Source organism: Equus przewalskii, chromosome 24, assembly GCF_037783145.1.
Source record: "Equus przewalskii isolate Varuska chromosome 24, EquPr2, whole genome shotgun sequence".
NCBI lineage: Eukaryota > Metazoa > Chordata > Mammalia > Perissodactyla > Equidae > Equus > Equus przewalskii.
Window position 1 is genome coordinate 11,667,497 of NC_091854.1, and position 17,823 is coordinate 11,685,319.

Here is a 17,823-nt window from a genome sequence, read left to right on the forward strand (position 1 = left end):
AGTCTGTAGTCTATTAAGTACACAATAGCATGACATCTAAAAAACAATGTACATACCTTAATTTAAAATACTTTATTGATAAAAAATACTGTCATCTGAGCCTTCAGTGAATCATGATCTTTTTGCTGGGGGAGGGTATTATTGCTTTGTTGTTGATGGCTGCTGACTGCTCAGTGTGGTGGTTGATCAAGGTGAAGGCTGGGGTGGCGGTGGCAATTTCTTAAAATAAGACAACGATGGAGTTTGCTGCATTGATTGACTCTTCCTTTCATGAATGATTTCCCTGTAGCGTGTGATGCTGTTTGATAGCATGTTACCTACAGTAGAACTTCTTTCAGAATTGGAGTCAATCCTCTCAAACCCTGCTGCTGCTTGATCAACTGAGTTTATGTCATATTCTAAATCCTTTGTTGTCATTTCAACAATCTTCACAGCATCTTCACCAGCAGTAGATTCCATCTTAAGAATCCATTTTCTTTACTCATCCATAAGAAGCAACTCCTCATCCGTTAAAGTTTTATCATGAGATTGCAGCATTTCAGTCACATCTTCAGTCTCCACTGCTAATTCTAGCTCTCTTGCTATTTCCACCACCTCTGCAGTTGCTTCCTCCACTGAAGTCTTGAACCCCTCAAAGTTATCCATGAGGGTTAGAACAAACTCCCGTTAATGTTGATATTTTGACCTCTTCCCACAAATCACGAATGTTCTTGATGGCATCTACAATGGTGAATCCTTTCCAGAAAATTTTCAGTTTACTTTGTCCAGATCCATCAGAGGAATTACTATCTATGGCAGCTATAACCTTGTGAAATATTTTTCTTAAATAATAAGATTTGAAAGTTGAAATTACTCATTATCCATGGACTGCGGAATGGATGTTGTGTTAGCAGGCATGAAAACAACATCAATCTCATTGTGCATCTCCATCAGAGCTCTTGGGTGACCAGGTGCATTGTCAATGAGCAGTAATATTTTGAAAGGAATCTTTTTTTTCTGAGCTATAGGTCTCCACGGTGGGCTTAAAATATCCAGTAAACCACATTGTGAACAGATGTGCTGTCATCCAGGCTTTGTTGTTTAACGTATAGAGCACAGGCAGAGCAGATTTAACATAATTCTTAAGGGCCCCAGGATTTTCAGAAGGTAAATGAGCGTTGGCTTCAACTAAAAGTCACCAACTGCATTAGCTCCTAACAAGAGAGCCAGGGTGTCCTTTGAAGCATTGAAGCCAGGCATTGACTGCTCCTCTTGAGCTATGAAAGTCCTAGATGGCATCTTCTTCCAATAGAAGGCTGTTTTGTCTACACTGAAAATCTTTTGTTTAGTGTAGCCACCTTCATGAATTATTTTAGCTGGATCTTCTGGAGAACTTGCTGCAGCTTCTACATCAGCACTTGCTGCTTCATCTTGACTGTCGTGTTATGGAGACGGCTTCTTTTCTTAAACCTCGTGAACCAACCTCTGTTAGCTTCAGACTTTTCTTCTGCAGCTTCCTCACCTCTCTCAGCCTTCATAGAATTGAAGAGAGTTAGGGCCTTCCTCTGGATTAGGCTTTGGTTCAAGGGAATGTTGTGGCTGGTTTGATCTTCTGTCCAGACCACTAAAACTTTCTCCATATCAGCAATAAGGCTATTTCACTTTCTTATCATTCTTGTGTTCAGTGGAGTAGCACTTTTGACTTCCTTCGAGAACTTTTCCTTTGCATGCACAGCTTGGCTATTCAAGGCAAGAGGCTTAACTTTGGGCCTATCTTGGCTTTCAACATGCCTTCCTCACTAAGCCTAATCATTTCTATCTTTTGATTTACAGTGAGAGATGTGCAACTCTTCCTTTCACTTGAACACCTAGAGGCCATTGTAGGGTTTTTAATTGGCCTAATTTCAATATTGTTGTTTCTCAGGGAACAGGGAGGCCTGAGGAGATGGAGAGAGGTGGGGGAACGGCCAGTCGGTGGAGCAGTCAGAATACACACAAGTTTATTGCTTATGTTTGTCATCTTACGTCGGTGCAATTCATGACTCCCCAAAACAATTACAATAATAGTATCAAAGATCACTGATCACAGATCACCATAACAAATATGGTAGTAATGAAAAGTTTGAAATATTGTGAGAATTACCAAAATGTGACACAGAGACACAAAGTGAGCAAATGCTGTTGGAAAAATGGCACCAATAGATTTGATCAATGCAACAATTTGTAAAAAGTATAATATCAGCAAAGTGCAATAAAGCAAAACACAGTAAAACAAGGTATACCTGTTATCTTTTTAATGAATTAATGTTACGTAAATGTTAATATTACAAACAAGTGGTTACAGTTCAATTGTGGTCAAAAAGAAGAAGATGGGGAGAGGTGGAGAAAAAATGAGAAGGGGGAGGAAGAGAAAGAAAAAGGAGGAGGAGGAGAAAAAGAAGAAAAATGATCTGTATTCTTCAGAAGGAAGGTGAGAAGGACAGCCATCTACGTCCCTCTTTTATGATGGCATTTCAATGCAGTTGAAGCTCACACAGAGCTTAGTTTCTAAAATCTGTTACGCAAAATTATAACATTTCTAATTTCTCTTTGTACACTATACATGGTCTGGGGTTCACTAGCTCTTAATAAGTTCTAAATAGTTTCCCTCTCAGTGTTGGAAAAGATTACTGTTATTGTTGTTTCAGAAGAGCATCAAGTGAATTTTGTGGTTTTCCTTTAGGAGCCAAATTACGTGAAGTAAATATGTTTTTAATTTTGTGTTTGTTAAACACCTATAGTTGAACCCACATAAGTTAAACGCCTATGTGATGTCATTCAACCATACTTTATTGGTATAGGCAAGCTGGAATTCTAATCTAGCATACTGATAATTTCAACATTTACATGTTGTTGTTAATTGGGTGATCTGATCTTTCTCAGGAATATGAAATGTTAGTTCCAGAAGGGATTACAAACACATGGTATGTGCAATAAATATTTGCTGAGAGGAGAAAAAGATTCAGATGGGATCTTAGATATTATTAAGTCCAGTGGCTTTTGAGCATTTTTATTGCAATGCACAGTAAGAAATATATTTTATATTATATCTCACTAAACAAACACACACACACACAGAGTACACCACTGAAACAAAAGTTATACAAAAGAGTACTTACCCTTACTACATACAATTAACTCTGATGGTTTCTATTCTAATCTATTCTACCCTCAGTTTTAAAAATTGCTAGTTGTTACCCACTAGGTTAATCTCATGACCCTCAAAAAGGCCATAAAACATAGTTTGAGAAACACTCATCTACTCCACCCCTCAGATTTCATAATGAGGTAATTGAGCTTCGAACGGGACTAGAGAGAATTATTTTGAAACGTAGTATGTGTTCATGTGTCTAGAATAAACGAACATGAAGCTAGTTTTAAATGTACCTTGTCATTGGCATCTCCTTATATATTTTATCTTTACTCCTTCTCCTCAAACACCCACAGCCCATCATTTGTCAGGTATGTCACTCTGTCTAAAGAGATCAGATTAATCCAGTGGAATTTATTCCGAATAAGCTACATCGAGCAGTAGCTAATATCTTCTCCTTGTTTGCAAATCAATCTCTTGATGACTTTTCAAATTTTTTCTAGGTATTAAAGTTAAATCTACATAGCTATCTTTTTTTTAATGTTGTCATAAAACAACCAGCTACACAAAGCAGTCCCTGGATCTGTGAGTTTGCACATTTATTTCATTACCTAAGCTAGAATTGAAAAATGCTTTGATGTCCAAACAAAAGTTTGTGTTTGCGTTCTCTGATGAAGCCCATAACATATTGGCAAAACATCAGTTAAAAGAAAAAAAAAAACCTAAACTCCGTTTTTATATATTTATTTTTTACTTCCCACATGCATCTTTCCAGATCTGTGTCTAGATGGTTAGATTAACGGTTCACCACTCTTTCTAAAGAGTATCCAAAATACATTGCTCTATGCTTAGCTTCTGAGATGATTTTTAGTTTAAATCCATATGTGAATCGAAATAACTCACCAGTGGATTCCTTTTTTGTTACTGTTCTCATTAACATGATTATTATCAGCTATTATACTGCTATTTTTAATCAAATATGGATTAATTCTTTGCTTTCCAACTGCTTCGAAGAGTACAGAGCAAACGTGTAGTTTGTCACAGAGAAGGGAGGGAAATGTTCGCTGTTTGGAGACCTGCATGGCACGCAGGGTCCATTGATCCAGGGAAAAGGCATATCGCTGTTCCTCGACACTCTTGCACCAGAAGGAATGGCCACATCTAAAGGAAACAGTTCATGACTTGAAGAACTTTCAGTACTTGGCTCCCAAGGTAGGTCTTTTTTGAGGACAGGTACTGTTTTAGCATTTCTGTATCTTGTAAGATAACACATGCATAGTTATGTGCTTTCCACATAGTAGATGCTCAATAAATGTGTATTTAATTTTGCGACAACCTCAGAATACAGCCCAGAATTTAATATTTATTCTTTCCTAATCTCTTCGAGTCTCTTTTTCTACATCTATGTATCTCTAAACAATATTTTTTTGCTTTGAGTTGTATGGACTTTTATGAAAATGGCACTGGTATAATGCAGCCTGATTTTGTCACTCAAGTATGTTTGACAATTTATGCATGCAGCTAGAGTTCATCCATTTCGAATGCTGTATAATATTCCAGTTTATGGCTATACCACAAGTAATTTAATCATCCTCTGTGAGCTCACCCTCTACGAGCTGTATGAATGCCCTTTAAATATCTCCTGCTGCACATATGCCAGAAGTTCTCTCGGATGGTGCTTCCCAGTCTTCTCATCATGGCACTGTCAGACTGCACTGGCCTGACCTCACTTGAGACTAGTTTAAGGACTGCAGCTACTCTGGCCCCACTCAACAACCCCAACAGCACATCTGTGGCTTCTTAAGTCTACCACCACACACGGGCTAAAACCTCTACTGTAGAGTATATTTTGTCTAGGTAAAGGATCGCCAGGTCTTAGGGTATGAGAACGTTTGATTTTACAATATAGTTTTCCAAAGCTGTCATGCCAATTTTAGTCTGAATAGCAAAATATATCCATTGTGCCACATCTCACTAATGGTTGATATTATTAAAATTAAAATCACTAAAATTAAACTTCTTTAAAATATCCCTTCTATTTTAAATCCAAAAAAACAAAAATTTTGTCAAAAAAATAAATTAAAATAAGCTTATTAATTTTTGCCAGTTTAGTGTTATATCTGATCATGTTCTTAATTTGTATTACTAATGATTTTCAGCATTTTTTATATAATATTTGCCTTATGTGTTCCTTCTTTGTAATATGCCTTCAAATATTTTATCCGTTTTTAATTTGGTTGACTTTTTTCCTTGCTGACTCGTAAGAGTTCTTTATGTATTCAGGATGTTAATACTTTGTTGGTTATATGTGTCTTAGCCAGCTTGGGCTGTCATAACAAAATACCATAAACTGGCTAAAACAACAGAAAATTATTTCTCCCAGTTCTGGAGGCTGGCAGTCTGAGGTCAGGGGCCAGCACAGTCAGGTTCTGGTGAGAGCTGGCTTCCTGGGTTGCAGACAGTCACCTTCTCACCATGTCCTCATGTGGCAGAGCAAGAGCACTTCTGCTGTGTTTTCAAGTATGGTAATTGTCTCAAGGAAAAGCACTTCTGTGGTTGTTGGAGTTGCCAGCTCAACTAGCCATTTCATCATAGAACAACATTTTAACTTTAAAAAACTAGACAAACCATGGGTACTCAGCATTGAATATTTAGCAGATCCTTTTTTCAAAGATGAATGAAATGAGCCTGAAAGTATTTATTACCAATGTTAAAATTTAAGCTTCCAAGTAAGGTTAGAATTTAGTATTGTATCTGTCACTGTGAGCTTGACAGCTTCCTGATACTTAAAGGCTGTTCTAATCAGATCAGTGGTGATATTAACAAGTATATTATTTTCATATAATATAATAAAAGATGTCAACATTTAGAAGATCTCTGTAATTCAGCGTACCCATAGTTTCCAGATTATCAATACATGATATATAAAATCATGCATGGGTAAAAGATCCATTCAAAGTGCAAGTCATGCCAATGGATCTTAGTGTAACAGACCATGGAAGATTCATTGATGTGGTTTCAGATTCCACATTGCAACTAACCTTTAAAAGATTAGCACTAGTGGAGATTTGGCATAGCATCAAAGAAAAATTTTCACAATTATATAAAAAGGCTGTTAAAATGCTCTCCTTTTCTCAGTACATGTCTGTGTGAGGCCAGATAGCTTCACATACTTCAACGAAACGTATCATAGCAGATTGAATGCAGAAGCAGATATGAGATTCCAGCTCTCTTCTGTTAAGTCAGAAATTAAAGAGATTTGCAATAATGTAAAACAATTCCATGCTTCTCACTAAATTCCTTAGCTTAGGAAAATATTTTATATTAAAATGAAAGGTTAATATATAATGGGTTTATTATTATTTTTTAATTAACAAATATCTCAAAAATGTAATTTCTTATTCTGTAAATATTGGCAGTTATAACTCACATAAATAAAAACTTTTTGAGGCCCTTGGTAATTTTTAAGAGTATTACATGGTCCTACGATTTAAATGTTTGAGAATAATTGGTTCCTATTTATACAAAATTTATTATTATACTTCATTCAGGATTACAAGTCACAAGGAGGTCAACAACACAACAACAAGCACAAAATAAAGGAAAAAAGGGCCAAGTGGCTGAACGTCACCAGCCTGTCTGCAGGGGTAAAAGGCTGCAGCCCTTGGGGCATCTGAAGCAGGGGGCGGTGAGGAAAGAACGAGGCATAGAGGTCCTCTCGGTCTGCAGAGTAGATCTCACTCTCCTGCAGGAGGGCAAAGTTGAGGAAGTGGCATATGTGCAGCAGGAGGTCTGTGCACCTCGGGGTAGAAGTCTGTGGGGTTTGCCAGCTGCAGCTCATACTTCAGGCTGGGATCATGCTGGATACCCATAAAGTTGTAGTTCCATGAGAACGGGACAGGGACCGTAAAGTAGACGAGGAAATGGTCTAACAAAAGCATCCGGATCCTCTTGTAGTGTGAGAGTAGGTAGCCCTTGGGGTTATTGCCCTCACCTGTGTTCTGGTGGCCCCCTTCATAGCCACTCAGGGTCAGCTTGTAGGCTATCAATGTACAGGAGCCTAGTGTGAAGATGCAGGTGATGATAATGGTCTTCTCACCATCCCAAGATGGGTTTTCAGCCATGATCTTGGTATGAGTGGGCAGATCTTGGGGTGATAACTGGAGAGACTCATTGGGCTGAGGGTGGATCCAACTTAAGGGTTCCATCTCCTTGAGGTCCTTATGCTGGGGCAGCTGGCTAGGCAGGTGCATGGTCTGGTGAGTGCCCCACTGTGGTACCATCACATTGCAGTGAATTGCCTTCACCTGGGTGTTGCCTGGTGGGCTCACCCTGTACATGTATCTTACTATTTGGGCCCAAAGATCAGATATGCAGATGAACTTCTTAAGCACTTTCTTGGGAAGGATATAGGTATAACCAGTATCCTTGATGTCATCAGATGAAACATAGATGAGAGTCGTCCTTAGGTGTAGGTTGGCCTCTTCAGAGACAGAGTTCTCTGTTTCCTGCCCTGAGATCCAAGGACTATATGTCTGTTTCTAATGGTGCCTGAGGCATTTTCTCATCCAGTGTACCGACGGTAGGCCTAAGCAAATGATCACCTATTAGGAGCAATTATTGCTCTTTCAAAAACTACACCGCACGATTTACTCCTCAATTTACTCCACAATTTCACCCTCACAATTTACTATCATCTTTATCTGCTTTGCCTCATTTTCCAAATCACTAACAAAGTCAAATGAATAAACAAATAAGGACTTACTACTGACTTTGAAACACATCTATAAAAAGCCTTCCTTTCCCCCTCCCAGTCAGATTTTCATTTATAAACGCTGACTGACATTTTGTTATGAGACAGACTGTGTGCTGGAAGCTTTCAGATACATTGTCTTACTGAGTCTTCACATCAACTCTTTGAAGATGTTTTGTTTTTCATATGTGTAACTGGGGCTCAGAGAAATAAATAAACTACGTAAGGTCACAGAGCCAATAAATGGTAGGCTCAGGATTTGAACTCAGTTTTTCTAGCTCCAAATCTAGCTCTTATTCCATCGTACAATCTGTACATATTAATTCCTGTTGTTTATTTTTAGCTTAGCTTCTTCAAATAGCCATATCTAAATCCTAGTTGAATTTGTTTTTTATCTACAATATGCCATCTATTGTCTTAGCTATGATACATAAGAATTTTTAATCACTTATCCTATTCTAAATGGAAGCGAATGAGCTTAGTTTAGGTTGTCTGGTTTTTCATCTTTTTAATCTTTCATTATTTTTTTAACAAAGTCTATTTATTTAACACTCTGCTTATCTGGTGAGGTAGAATTTTAGAAGCGATTTCAGCTGCTTCTCTGCCCACAGATGAAAACATCGAATAATTTGGGGACAGATTTTCAGCATTGTGAGAGGCTTCACTTGAGTGGGCCCCTCTTGTTAAGAAGTGGGAGGGAGGAGTAAAGATTTATCACCACAGGGAAAAGCCCATCGTAGAACCCTAGAGTGACTTGAAAAAGATGGCACCTTCTGGGATCCTTTAGTATAAAGAGTTCTGGGAATGGAGTTGACCAATTTTTATAGGGAGATCTGGGCTCTCCGGTTCTCTAAGATTCAAGGTAATGGGTAGCTCTCATATTGGACGTAGTGCCCTGTCCAAGGTCCACTGATGGCAGAGTTCTCCAAAGACCCCCCCCAAAAAAACCTGCCATTGAGTCCAGGGGGGCCTGGCTGGTGACTTAAAGTCAACACAGACACCTAAGGGTTGGGTTGGAGAATTGGTTCCAGCGCACCCTGTCCCCTTGTCTGGAAAGCCCTCTGGATCCAGCCACCCTGGAACGCTGTTGGAGTTTGAAGAAAAAAATGGCGAAGCAAATGAAGTTGAATTAAAAAGCTGCGATTTTGATTTCCCAGGAAAGGCATGCATGCCCCACTGCAGCCCTGCAAATGCAGGACCAGTCTTCAACAGCGACCTCTTGTGGCTGAGATGTGGAATAGTTCTGTCATTCTTCAGACAGTTCAACCTCCCACAGTTCCTGGACGATTCAGCAACGGGTGGACCTCAAAAGTAAAATACTGAACTTCCTGAAGATAAATGCACATGGGATTTCAAGCAATTGATTGAAAAGTTAAAATGGATTTGTTATTGTACCCTAAGCTTGGAAAACGGTATTTCATGCAGGCACTGACTGTATTCTTGCTTCATTTTCATAGCTGCTTCTTAATGAGTCTCTTTGCCCCTCTTCTCTCCCTCTCTTTTCCAATTCTTTCTGCACACTTCTACAGAGTTAATCTTTCTAAACATCACTTTTACCCCAAAAGTCTGCAATGGCTTCTTATTGCCTACAAAACAGAATCTGCACTCTTTACCCTGTCATTCAACGTGCTCAACAGTCTGACCTCTAAGCCCTGAAGGGATGTGGGAAGGAATAAATATTTGTTATCTATTACATGAGATACTTTATATATGTTTGTCTCATTTAATTTCCTCTTCAACTTTACTTTCCACTACCCTCCTTTTAATTGAGGCATGAATTACATACAGTAAAGTGTAGAAATCTAAGTGTATAACTTAAGTGTACAAAAAAAGCATAAATTTTTACATATGTATCTACCCAAGAAACCATTAGTGAAGTCAAGTTGCAGAACATTATCAGTCCTCCAGAAAGTTCTCTCATTCCTTTCCCAGAGTATAGTCTCCAAAGATTACCACTATCCTGACCAGTATCACCATAGATTCGTTCTGCCTGTTCTGAACTTCATATAAATGCAATCACACAGTGCATCTTTTTTGTGTCCAACTTCCTTCACTCAGCACTATTCTTTCACTCAACATAAGGAGACACCACTATAGAGCTGACTGTTGCTTTTCAATGCACATAGAATTCCATCACGTGAATATACATAATTTGCTTACTCATTATTTTATTGAAGGATAAATGATTTCCCTTTTTTCCTGGCTATTATGAATAAAACTGCAATGAACATTCTTGTGCATGTCTTTTTGTAAACATAAGCACTCATTTCTCTTGGATTTACTCCTAGGAGCAAAATTTCTGGGTTATAGGGTGTGTGAATATTCAGATGCACAGAAACTACCCAACAGTTCTCCAAAGTACTTGAAACAATTTATATTCCCACCAGTAAGTAATGTATGAGAATTCCATTTGTTCCACACATTTGCCAACACTTGGTATTGTAAGACCTTTTAATTTTAGCTGTTCTGGAAGTGTGTAGTAGGATCTCAACATGATTTTCATTTTCCTGCTGCCTAATCATATTGACCACCTTTTAGTATGTATATTAAGCATTTGGATATTATTTTTTATGAAGTGCTCATTCAGGTCTTTTGATCATTTCTTTTATTGCGCAATTGTCTTTCTCGTATGTTTTGTAAAAGCTCTTTATATATTCTGGATACAAGTTTTTTCCCAGAATTTTACATATACTTTCAGTCTGCGGCTTGTCTTTTTATTGTCTTAATAACATCTTTTTTGATTGACAGAAGTAGTTCAATTTATCAGTCTTAAATGGCTTGAACTTTTTGCATCCTATTTAAGAATTCTTTCCCTTCCGCAAGATCATGACAATATGACGATATTTTCTCATGTTTTCATTTAGAAGTTTCATTACTTTATATTTCACTTTCAGGCTTATAATCTATCTTAAATTAATATCTTCTATTTGTGAGATCTCAGTACTCAGTTTTGCATTTCTCTACTCTAGGCAGATTTATAACCTCATTGCTATCTCCTAACCCCTCCTTTAAAAAAAGTAATAATATTGCACTATCCTCCCTCTCTGCTCCTGCCTAGAATTCTCTGGTCTCCTATAACTGAGTCTTCAACTCTGGTCCCATCTGTGCTCTAGTCTCCTGAGCCTAAAGCACACTCAGCATTTACTGCTTTACACTGTTATCTATTTTTAGATATGTGTGCCCTTGCTTCCAACTAGATTGCATACTTTTGAGGGTAGGAATTGCCCACGAAGGTTAACCAACGCTCTGCACATCATGGCTGCCCCACAAATATGAGAGGGCAGATGAGAACATGTGCACCTTCTTCGAAACTGTCAGGTGGACCTGCTGAGGCCTGTCTGCCATTTCCGTGAGTGAGGCTGCTGTCATGATGACAAATGTGTTGAGTTGAATCGGACCATTTTTAATTTCATTAAGGTGGTATTGCCAGGCCTTTTGAGGAGTATTTTCCAGTTTTATCTCCATAGTCTTATAGATATTCACTATCTTGTTTCCACATTTAACATTTCTGCTTATTTGTGAAATTCCTCAGTTTTCATTAATGGCTTAACCAGTCTGTTTTATTTTATTTTGTCATTACAGTAGAAAGTACAGATAATTTTTTTATGTAATTCTTTAAAAAAAAAAAAAAGAAGAACTTAAAGGAAGAGAAAGGATCAAACAGATTCAAAGCCTTCTCCACACTCCCTTTCTCACTCCTTACAGAGAGAAAGAATCCGTGGGTCTAAATTTGCCATCTGCCTTTTTTGACAGCCATCCTGTGTCTGTCATCTCGATCTGTTGATTTCCAAATGCGTCAATGTACCTGTTCAAAATTATTTTTCCTGCTTTGTGACTTTAACAGAGGTGTCAGTATTTTCGCATGCCCCTCATTTTAAAAGAGCTTACAAACAGAGTCTTCGCTCACTGATTCAGGTTCTAACATATTAGTGGTCTCGCTTGCTTCGCTTCCCACGTGAGGTACAATGCCTCTTCTTCAACTTAGCTGCTTTATTCAGCTTATTCATTCCGGTTTTTGTCATAATTATCATTTCCTCTTAAAAAAAAAAAAGAATAGGTATTATGAGAAATTTCTCTAGGGTTCCCTCCCAATTTCCTCACTGCCGTTGTGGAGCCTCTGTCCCGTCAGTCGTGATCAGGTGGGGTGGATATTCTCACTCTTTGCGTGCTTCTTTTCTCAGAGCAATTGTAATCTGCTTTAATTATGGTGGATACTCCAGCAGCCCGCTCTTCTCCTGGGTTTTAGTATTCCCTCCTTCAATACCATACTCACTAGATTTTTTTTTTTTAATTCCCCCAAATTAGCTCTCTTGAATTCTAATGCCCTGATAGGGCTGCTTGCATTCTGGTTACGAGCACAATCCCACCAGGTTTCAGAAATGCCGACGAAGGCAAAGCTCTCTGCATTTCTGCGTACCTCTGGCTGCTTGCCTTTATTTCTCAGACTCCTTACAGGCCTCAGGCTTTGCCTTTCACTCTGCTTAAATCGCTGTGGCAGACGCTTTCCACAGAGAAGAGGAGAAATGTTGTTTTAGATGCCGGAGATATGAGATGCCCCTTGATCCTCTTGTCTTTTTAAAAATCTCTCCAGTGAAAGAGATTTTTTAAATAGCTATTTATCTTTAAATATAATTTTTTAAAAAATTTTTAATCCCACGCACTCTAGTTTTTACTTAATTCTTCAACATAACTCAGATCCCCAATTAGTTGATCTTAAACTTCTGGCCAGGGCTGTAACCTTGGAAGCTTCCTCTGTGCTGCCCATTGGAATTTCACACGGTGAGGAATGGGTGGAGGCCAATGGCACATACTCACTCCAGCTCACCGTGCCCTCCTCCGCCAGTATTTGTGTACACATCCCCCCCCCCCCCAGTGAACAGCTCTTCTTTCCCACAAAAACATTGGCTTTAATCATCTCAATACAACAAAACAAAAAAATATTTATACTCGTTCTTATGAGGGTAGAGATTTCAGACTCCATGTTTATCTCTGAGAATAAAGCTGAGGATATCCGCCCCCGGGTGAGGGAGATACCCCAGTTAACGCCATGCTCATGGTAAATTCACGGTTGACTCCCAGTCCCCTCTCCTACTCTATGACCACTCTGCCTTCCAGCTCTTATTACTGTATCAGTTGGGATGCATTCAATTATAGTTAAAGAAAACACAACTCAAACTGATCTAAACAAAAAAGAGAGATTTATAATCCAGAAATATGGCAACTATTCAGTGAGGCTTGATCCAGTCACTCAACACTGTCACTAAGTCCCCCTTTCTTTTTCTCAGTTCTGCCTTCTGTGATGTCACTTCATCCTAAAGGTGACTTCTATTTGTGGTGCTAAAATGATACCACCAATCTGCTGGGCCTACATGCTTCCTCTTTCCGGTCCAGGAAGGAAAAGAGTGTTATTTCAGCATTTCTAGCAAGTCCTGATACTCCTCTGATTGGACCAGCTTTGGTCACATGGCCCCTCCAAGATCCCTGAGGCTGGTCAAAGGAATGCATTGACAGGCTTGGCCTGGATCGCATACTCTAACCCTAAAGTCAGCAAAGGAGTGTGTTTCCTAAGAAACACGTTTCACCGAATTGAAATTATAGCTACTCAGGAGGGAGAAGAGGAGGATACATTCTGGAGTCAATGCAGATACTTGAATTCTAAAAACATCCTACCCCAAAACGTGTTGAGTTTACCAGATCTACACTGCATCCCTGTTATAATAATGACAACAGAAAAGCCCTTCCTAATGTCTGCTCTCACCTTAAAAAGAGTCAGCACCCAAACAGGGCAAAAGATACCTCCTGGCTTCTAATACTTGGGCAAGTGGCTTAAAGTTTTTCTACTTTTATTTCTCAAAGATTGAAAAGAAGATTGTGTCAGAGACAAATCCAGGTGATACAAAAAGTTGTCCAATTGTGGCCATATTTAGGCAGGGATTGTTTTGTTTTGTTTTTTTAACTTCTACATCACAAAGAAAAGAGTTCCAAATATTTTGGTCAGATTAAGGCAATGTCTGCACATGACCGTGGAGGCAAATACTTTCCTGCTACGATGAGGAAACTTTCTTCTTTGGGATAATAAATTTATATAAATGCATAGCCTTCAAGGGGTTAAGAAGCAGGACGCAACCTGTTTGTCTTGCCTTGGATTATTAGTTCTTTGAAGTCCAGTTACAGGAGATGCATCCTCAGGAGCCCCTGCCAAACAAGAATGAGAAAGCTCAGGTGAGAACAAGGGTGGGAGAGGTGAGCTGTTCCATGGGGCGCGCTTCCCTCCCCAGGAAGATGAGTGCTGGGGAAATGGATACCATGTGGAGCCCTAGGGAGTCTGTAAATAAACAATTTTCTCTTTCTCTTTCTTTCTTTTTTTCTTCCTTCCTTCCTTCCTTTCTGTCTTTCCTTCTTTCTTTCTTTCTTTCGTCTCTCTTTTTCTTTCTTTCTTTCCTCTTCTTTCTTTCTTCCTTCCTTCCTTTCTTTCCTTCTTTCTTTCTTTCATCTCTCTTTCTCTCTTTCTCTCTTTCTCTCTGCCCGCCTGCCCGCCTGCCTGCCTTCCCTCCTTCCTTCTTCTTTTATTCCTTTATCTGGAAAAGAGTTGCTTTTTCTTTCCTTTCTAAATCTCTCTATCTTACCTTAGACATTTTGAGTCCAGCCAGAAGATATGACTATCTAAGGCCCACACTAAGCCACACAGGGGCCTTGGAGACACTTTCTAGAGTCAACTGAGGCTCAAAGAAGTGGAGCGCCGTGGCTGGGTCACTCGAGTAAGACGCTAGCTCGATGAACTCTGCCGTCAGGCCCCAGCTGGAGGAGCAGCACCTGTGAGTTCTCACTGACGTCACAAAGCTTGCTGAAAGTGAAGAGGCAGATGGGGTGAAACAAAAACTTCCCAGAGCTTAACAAGTGGTTTCTCTAAGAAGGACATGAATTTTCCTGAGCGCTTTTCAGAATTCTTCAGAATGTCAGCTATACCTCGCTGCTCTTTTTTTCCAGTTCGGTGTCTGAGATTGACTAGAACATTGACAAGGAGCTGTGCATATTTGCCCGACCTCCAGGGGGGAACTGCAGAAATGATCTTTGGTTTTGTGACTCCTCCAAAGTCTCTCACTGGATAGCATTAATGTCAAATTTTTACCCTTCCCCAAAAGCTTATTATGAGATTTTCCTACCTATTAGATTTTGAGCTAGGACAAAAAGAATTAACTAGCAATTTTTGAGAAGTTACCTGCATTTTCCTACGTACATTATAAATCATTCAAGATCGCTTACAGATGTCAATCTGAATGAACAGTTTACATTCTTCTAGTTCCTTCAAATGTATCCTAATACAGAAGGACTTTCCTTGGTAATCTCTAAAGAAGATATAGACATTCAGCCAAAAGTCTGGCACTCTCCAGTTCTGAATGTCCACAGGAAACTGTTTACTTTTCTATCTTGAAATTGAAAATAAAATCTATGTCCTTCTTGGTTCTTTACCACAAAGAGATTAACTAATAAAGAAATATTTGTTCTGAATATACTGTAATTTCTTATTCAGAGTGCAGTGCTTGGGATTATTATGAGTTGCAAGACCAGTTGTGACCTACCTTCTGCCAGCAATCACTAGCAAATCCTTTGTTAGGGGCTCTCGTTTCCAAGGAGCTAAGTGTGGCTTTGACATTTTTTGAAGAATCTTGGGGCAGAGTCTTGTAACAGAGGTCTTGACAACACAAAGTTTTCTAGTAAAAAAAAAAAAAAAAACCTCTGTAAAAAGAATCTTGTAGAATTCCTCAGGGTAACTTGAAAGGAGTGGTAAGTCATGTGACCTTGCTGCAATTAACCTTGACTCTAAGGCCAGAGGTCAGGGCTAAGTCCTCCAGGTGTGGGGCTAGGAGGAAAAAGGTGACAATTTGGAGGACAATTTACAAGCCAGATATAATCATCTGAAATGTTGATTCTGTGTCATCCTAAGAATTTACGGCAGCCGGAAGGAAAGCAAATATGTTGTGCTAATTCAAGCAGTTACAGCTTCCTTCCCTGTTACCCTGTACAGGAAAACTCCTACAGAAGTTGTAAATCTCACCTTTCTGCAAAACTAATGAGATGGTGTCACTATGTGGGGGCAATGACCTGGGGGCCTTATTAACAGGAGGCAGTATTAAAAGGGGCTTCCAAAAGTCTCACCTGGAAGCAGAAGAACTAACCAGAAAACTAGAACCAACCCCACGTCAATGAGTTATCCTTCATCAATGGAGGTAATACCTGAAACCACAACTGGGAAAAGGAAAGTTGATGGATTTTCACACTACTAGTTTGTCTAATTATTTTGTAATAGATTTGGCTTGAGCCAGGAACAGATTTTTGTCTCTTTTTCTTTGTCTTTCACTGATTCATTTATTCGATAAACAATTATTGACCATCTAGACACTGTACCAGGCTCTAAAGAAACAAAAACAAGTGATACACAATCCCAAGGAGTCCATAGGTTGGTAAATACAGGAGCTATAAAAACAAATAAAACCAAGGCAATGAGACAAGAGCTAGAAGAGAGAAATGATGGCCTCACGACCGGTGGCAGGGTTTGCGAAATGGCTAATTGGAGTTCAGAACTTAAACTGTGTCCATGAAGCAGAATGATGCTGAGGGCCCCAAAAGTGATTAGACTGAAGACTATGACCTCATGTCTATAAAACTCAACTAACCACAGAGAAAACAGTTTAGGTGGTAAAAGAAAACCCTTCAGACCCACGCCCCTCTGGCCTAGGCCTGCTTTTCAAGGTCGTCTTGCCTGTGGTTGAATTACATTGACAAAAGCACTTGACTAGATGTAAGCTACTTACTTCACATGAAAACTGAACCCCTGGGGGCTTCCTTGAACATATTGTTAATTAATTAATTTCTTCTTTCATTAAGCAATAGATCATAGATGAGGACTTCAGGATAACCAGAGAATGACACTTTTGGATCAATTATAAATGCTCAACTTGGGATGCTGGGTCATTGGGTGTGTGCACCACGGCTGGCCCACTCCCTCATCTCCCACCTACATATACGATCTCTGATGGCAACTATGTCCCTGCCATACTCAGACTCATCCGTAAGGAATGTTTGTCTTTGGAGGAAAATCACTACAGTATTTTCATAGAGAGAAAAGCAGGTGAAACTTCACTTTAGGGGCAATGTTGAAGGTTAAAAATTGATGTGGGTGGAATTGGAGTGGGTTGTTAGCAGCACATCACCCGCCATTACCTTGACAAAGATAACAGAGTTCCTGGCACGTGGAAGGACCTATACAAATATTAGATGAATAAAGAGACAAATAATAGCAGGGGCTAGATTGGGGAAAGAGATGTCCTTTTTGATTACTTATGTTTTACCTGGAACTACAAAAGGCAAACTATAAGAATGCCTTGCAGGGGCTGGCCCCGTGGCCGAGTGGTTAAGTTCACGCGCTCAGCTGTAGGCGGCCCAGTGTTTCGTTAGTTCGAATCCTGGGTGCGGACATGGCACTGCTCATCAGACCACGCTGAGGCAGCGTCCCACATGCCACAACTAGAAGAACCCACAACGAAGAATACACAACTATGTACCGGGGGTGCTTTGGGGAGAAAAAGGAAAAAATAAAATCTTTAAAAAAAAAAAAAAAGAATGCTTTGCATATGTTATCTTATATAATATTGTCTATTTTGCGCAGATGTGGAAACAAGTTGAAGAAGTTTAAAACTTTCCAAAGGCTGTCCTCAAGACAACCTTGTTAGTAGCTACTGGGGCCAGACTTCAAATTCAGGTCTGAACTGATTTTTTTTCTGATATTTTTATTATGTCGTGGTAAGACCTCACCACTTACAGTTCCTGCTCAATGTGTGCAGGCTTTCTTTTGGGGATGATGAAAATGATCTGGATTTAGATGGTAGTGATGGTTGCATCACTCCGTGAACATACTGAAAACCACTGAGTTGTACTTTAAAATGGTTAAAATGGTGAGTTT

At 39.3% G+C, this 17,823-nt stretch overlaps 1 long non-coding RNA gene and 1 pseudogene across 2 annotated transcripts in view; both read right to left on the reverse strand.

Annotated features, from left to right (window-relative positions):
• Positions 1–477: 477 nt before the first annotated feature.
• Positions 478–9,311, reverse strand: LOC139079048 (pre-mRNA-processing-splicing factor 8 pseudogene; annotated as a pseudogene).
• Positions 9,312–10,339: 1,028 nt separating this feature from the next.
• The window catches only part of LOC139079132 (uncharacterized), a 29,849-nt gene continuing 22,365 nt past the window's right edge, over positions 10,340–17,823 (reverse strand). For both annotated transcript variants that reach the window (XR_011532465.1, XR_011532464.1), the window contains 3 exons: positions 15,443–15,574; positions 14,489–14,706; positions 10,340–14,057 (listed from right to left, as the gene is read on the reverse strand). This is a non-coding gene — a long non-coding RNA (uncharacterized lncRNA). The remainder of the gene's footprint in view (positions 14,058–14,488; positions 14,707–15,442; positions 15,575–17,823) is intronic.